The sequence below is a fragment of the Temnothorax curvispinosus genome, unplaced genomic scaffold, assembly GCF_003070985.1.
Source record: "Temnothorax curvispinosus isolate PA1 unplaced genomic scaffold, ASM307098v1 QBEX01001326.1, whole genome shotgun sequence".
Classification (NCBI taxonomy): Eukaryota; Metazoa; Arthropoda; class Insecta; order Hymenoptera; family Formicidae; genus Temnothorax; species Temnothorax curvispinosus.
This window is the reverse complement of record NW_020211106.1, coordinates 332,050-338,049: the sequence shown is the minus strand read 5'-3', so window position 1 is coordinate 338,049 and position 6,000 is coordinate 332,050. Positions and strand designations below refer to the sequence as shown.

At 36.5% G+C, this 6,000-nt stretch overlaps 1 protein-coding gene across 1 annotated transcript in view; it reads right to left on the bottom strand.

Annotated features, from left to right (window-relative positions):
* Nucleotides 1-6,000, bottom strand: part of LOC112462592 (homeotic protein female sterile-like) — a 42,740-nt gene that overhangs the window by 11,958 nt on the left and 24,782 nt on the right. The window lies entirely within an intron of this gene.

Genomic DNA, 6,000 nt, shown 5'->3' with positions numbered 1-6,000 from the left:
ATATATATATATATATATATATATATATATATATATATATATATAGTATAGAAGGAGGAAAAGTTACAGAGAAATGCGTGCAAGAGACTATGAGTGAAGCAAAAGAGGAGGGTCGTCTCTCAGGACCCGTACTTCTCGTCTTTCTATCTTTACAATACCTAAAATTTAAAAAATTTACCTGAAAAATTTACGAAAGAGATATTAATTTAGTCAATTAATTTACACCATTTCTCGCGAACGTCCAAGTGAACGGTGTTCTCTTGTTCAAATCTTCTTATTTAAGAACTCGCTGTTGTCGTCGGCATCTTCTTTAGGGAACAGGATAACGGTGTGTCGTGGTCATATTTCTGGTATATGTCTTTATAATGTGTGTTTACATGTGTTTATGTGTGTGTGACGGTATGTGCATGCGCGTGTATATTTACATGTGCGACAAATGATCTTGTTCTGTACAGATCGAGAATGCGCGAGCTCGCGCACCTCGCACGTGTCGTATGCGGTTTCGGTGATAGATCTGCACTCTTACGTGCTTGGGAACTTCGTGTCGTACACTTGATAAACATTCAGGTATGGCGTACCAAATCCGAAGAGTGCATCACGTCGCGACGATTCGATTCAGCGTGGCCCTCGTTGGTATCAGACAATATACATCAAGGCTAATTACAGAATTCATTATGCAACTCGTCATATAAGATATTATTAAAATATTTCATATTGAAAAAATTTTATACTCGAGCGTACAAGCGATATTTGTATCAATTGAAATGACGGAAAAATTTTCTGTCGTATGAGTTAATTCTTTACTAAAATGTAACTTATTGCTGAATAACGATTGTTATTAAATTTTAGCAAATATAATATATGCAATATATAATACCCCTATTCACTCCAACGTTTTTTTCGCCCCAATAATCCTCCAACCATGCACTTTCGAGTCCCACGCGTTTTTTATAATGTTAATAGCTTTGAAAAATTCCCCAAAAATTATTATAATATCTTTGTACCTTCGACTAAAAATCAATGTAAAGAACATTTGAAAATCATTTATTTAAATATTTTTTTACAACAATTATATGTTGACAAACACACGTTACGACTCGTTTTACTTAAAAAATCATGACTCACGAACAAATTGACGAAGCTTAATGAACCAAAACGCAAATTAAAGCTAAAAGTAGTGCAAATGAGAAAAAAAATATGAGATAATTATTAATTAAATAAGAATACTTAATTTCGTCGCCGCAAATTTGGTAATTTTTAAATGGTACAGAAGGACTTTAAGGACTTAAAGAATGCTAGAAAAAGAATTTCTGAATAAGAAAAGGCGAATTTGAAGTGTGACAGATATTTTTTATGTAAAAAAATTAATTTTTTTTATATAATCGTAGCTCCTCCCCACCTCTTCCACCTGCCTCTGAGCCATAATAGACCTCTGTGGAATGTTAAATTTCTTTTTTAACGACAAAAATATTTTAAATACGGTTAAATTATACACAAAAATACATTTTTATCGAAAAAAATGCTCATTTACCTTTCACACAACACTGACGTAATCCTCCAACCATGCACTTTCATGTCCCACCGAGATTTTGATTGTTCCCCGTTTCGAGAGTAAATGAGCTAGGACTTTGAAATTTTTACCTGAGGTTTCCTGCCACAATAACTTTTTTCCGGCGTGGAGGGGATTCTCCCACGATCATTTGTTTTCCGGAACAAACGACTGTTAGAAATTCGTGGGACACGAAAAACATGGTTGGAGCGAATAGAGATACTACTGTTTTTCTTTAAATCCCTGGATTATTAATTTCATAGGTCTTTAAGAGTGGCATATGTAGAAATTGTATCGAATTAATTAAAAAATTAAAAAATTGCGATTTAAATTTTCCCGCGAGACGTCGTACCTTCGACGGGCCATCTGAAAAAGGGAATAAAGCGGAAAGAACTGGTAAAACAAACATTCTCCCCCCCTCGCATCGCGGTCGTGTTTCGTTTTCTAAGAGATCCACGTCGGTCCGTAACCCCCGAGGCAAATTCGGACGGAGGTGATTCCGTCGGTACGCGGTATGCACCCTTGGGAAATTGAAAACCACTTTTAGAGAATGAGACTTCCCTGCCAACAAGCTGGTCTGCCGCAATCATCCATGTGAGACTTTTCTCCTCCATTGTGTCCGGGTGTGGCTGCAGGTCTTCCGCGCGACGTCGCTGAAAGTCTTTCTCGCTCTTTCTCTCTCTTTTATTCCTGCCTTCATTTTTCTCGAGTCGTTACTTTTCCGACTTTATTATCCCCCGGATAATGAATACGATCGTGTCCCGGAGACAAGTTCACGGATCGAAAACACGATGATTGAGTCTGCAGGAAACGGGGTATGTCCACCCCGCGCTGTTTACAAATACGTAATGACTGCGGGACGGCCGCCGTCTCAGTCGCACTTTGCACCAAACGCGTTCGCAAAAATAGTCCTGATCCAATCGATTATCCGTTCGTTAACCGGAACGAACTCGTTAGTTCAAACCCTCAACCTCCGACCCAATTTTTAGGACTGCGATTAATAATTTTTTTACTTGAAATAACAACAAGGATAATAAATGATAACGAAAGGGACAACATTTGATCGACCTACACGTGACTTTTCCAGTCAAGAGCGGTCGCAGGGCAATGACGGAAAAACGATCTCCTAATTTAGATCCTGCTTAATCGCGAGAGAGCGAGTACGCCACTGACAATTTCTCGCGTAATTCCGTGGCTGCGATTGTTACACGATCCTCTCGTGCTTGACGCTAATGTTATCGCGATCGCACGCGACTGCGAGAATTAAGAGAGACAGATTTGACAACGGAAGTGGACAAAGACATTTTATCGCCTGGCCCACACACCTCCCAACAAACCCGTCGTATCTGTTCCTTCTACTGTTTTTTTTTCGCTGTCATCTATGTATAAACGTATATCTTTCGGGGACTCTTAGTGTAGCGTTTTTGTGTGGGGCAGCAAAAACAGCAGCGGGGTTGATAGCCGGGTTTCGTGCAGCACAGCTTGTCAGCAGGGTGGTGTACGTGTCATTCGTAAGAGATATCTTTTCTCAACTACTCTTATTTACAAAAACGTGATCACGTTCCATTTCCATTTCCACGATTTTCCTTCATTTCAATCCAATTGGATCGGAAAATGCCTCGATTGATAGAGCATGTATAAATTATACGTAGTTCGTATATATGATATTGTATAAATATTAATAAAGTCATTGAACATTATACAATAAGACCTCTCATAAATGGCATAATTTCATATGATAATTTTGTGTATTGTCTAATTAAATTGCCAAATTTATAATCTTGTAATGTATTAATGATATACGTTTACATGTTAACTTTGGAATATCAAGCGAAATATATTAATTTACTAATAATTCAAAAAAGAAATCTTTAATGATATTTCTTTATTGAAAGGAAATGGAGCGTGCACATAGCTGCAAAAGTATTTGTAATTATTATGACCTAAGTACCGAACAGGTGATTGGTGTATTGCAACTAGTTCTTTGCACCTGGATAGCTGCGATAGGCTGCTAGAAAGAGAGAAATAGAACAGTGGTGTTTTGGTGATGTTAACAAGAATTTTGCCTCGTGTACTACTCACTACACACTACAGAAACGGCTGAACATCATACAGGAGATGTAAAATATGGACAAACACAAAAGCGACAAACATGGGACGAGACTTATACGATCGTTGGAAGAAAATCAAATGATAATAAGATGAAAGTAATTGCACTGTAAGAAAATTGGGAATTAATCGGGAAAATTCAGAGGTAAGGGAAAATATGTCGAAATAAACATCTCTATGGTAGTTATACAATATAGGAGACGATGTCACGCTCCAGCTTTTGTATATTTCTTTTTTATAAAAGTAAAATGTACAAATTAAATGGACAAATGCGTTCGGAAATAACGCATTGTTATGGATTATATATAAATAAAGAAAATTATTGTTTAATATAATATCACATGTAGGATTATCATAGTACTGTGATGACTTTTAGTTAAATTTAATTAATAATCCACGTGTAATTTGCATGACAGATGTTATTAAATGATAGAGGTTCATCGTACTCCTAGCACAACTATCATATAATTCTAGCACTGCGCAACAATTGGCCAATATTATTGTTCTGTCTGCCTTCGCGCGCGATGATATCGTGTGTATATAAATATCCGTGATATAGATCGGCATTACATAGAACTCGATACGTGTTCAATAGCGTGTGAAGCACGTAAAGGGACTATTGCTATCAAGGGAGAAGACCGATGGCGTACATACTCGACGTAGATTGGCGAAAAGCAGCGCAGCAACGAAAAGCTTCTTTTGACGCAAAACTAGGAAACTGAAAGGGAGGGTGATGATAAACATGAAAGAAAAAAGAGAGAGAGAGATTGTGAGACAGAGAGATAGAGTAAGAGAAAAGGAACTACAGTTTTAGGGGTAAAGGAGGAACGAAAGATAGGAAGAAAACAGGGGTTGAGGTGTAGGAGGAAGAGGGAACAATGTGCGGTCGAGGGGAACATGCGTGCACTTCGAGTCTTTTGTTCTCCGTGGGCGACATCCTCGGCCTGCACAAAAGACTTTCCGAGAGTATCGCGAGAAGCGTATCGATATTCTCCTTTATCCGTTCGATTTCTCAAAACTTTTGAATTTTCGTCCGTTCAGGCGTATTTCTTGATAAAAAAAAGTACAGTGGGACCGTGATATAATCATAATACTCAAGCGATATATCATAATACTCAAGGGAGATAGACAGAAAGTGGAGATCAACGATGTGAGAGTATAAATGGAGCCAAAGCGATCAAGAAATTATGTACGAATAAAAAAAAAGAAAAAATGGAGCAATTTCTTCCCAAGCTTGTTAGGTGGAAGCGCAATGTATTCTCTTAATTTTGTGCATTTATAGTTTCCGATTATTTCTTAAAGTGCAGGATGCTTGTGGCTGTTATATTCTTCAACAACGTTCTCGTTTGACACATTAAATATAAATTTAACGTAATATAATATCCTATAAAATTTAATTAATCGCAAATAATAAAATAATAAGAATTATGCAATACGAAACATATTTAATGATTTATTTAAATTAATTCATCTTTTTCCGATAACTAATAATAATTTATCTTTAGGTACGATATACTGAATCAATGTGCAACGCTACATTCATATCACGTTCCACACAGGACAATATTTAATTAATACATATTCTTTCAAATGAGATAATGAGATATAAATCCATTACATTACATTGAGTCACAAAGTACCCACACTATAAGATAGAGATTTGATAAACCTAAATAACTCTTCTTAATGATAGAGATGCATTGCAACAACGGTGAAACCGCAATACACGTCTCCGTTTCATTTTCTCTTTAGGATAAGCGACATCAACACCACTGTACTTTATTATCGCAGCCCAACAGTGAAAAGGATAGAGCATCGAGCGGTACTTTATCCTTTTTGACATCGACCAATTTTCAGCGGAGAGATAATTAAAAAAAAATATGAAAAAAGAGACGACACACTTGCATGAAGCACACGCCACATGGAACAATCTGCGGGGTCGAGGCTGGAAAGAGGCAGAAAGGCAGAAAAAGAAGAAAGTAGAAAGGAAAAAAAGATTTTTAGTGTTCTGGTTGACCCATTAACATGAAGAACTTTTATAAAATATTTAATGTCATAACAGAGCTATACCGAGTAAAAAAATTTATAAAAATGGTTTTTTTCGTACATACCACGTTTTCATTTTTTCTACGTCAACATATAATGTAAATCTCAATAATATTTTCCTGTCAACATTTTCGTAAAATAAATTCTGTCACAAAAACTAGCAGGTTTTATAAAACCATTTATATTCATACTGATATTTTGTTTAATGGGACAATCGCTGACACAGAATATAGTGTCGGTGTTTTGACGCCAGGAAACATGCAACATCACGAAATATTTTTCTGGATAATGTTACA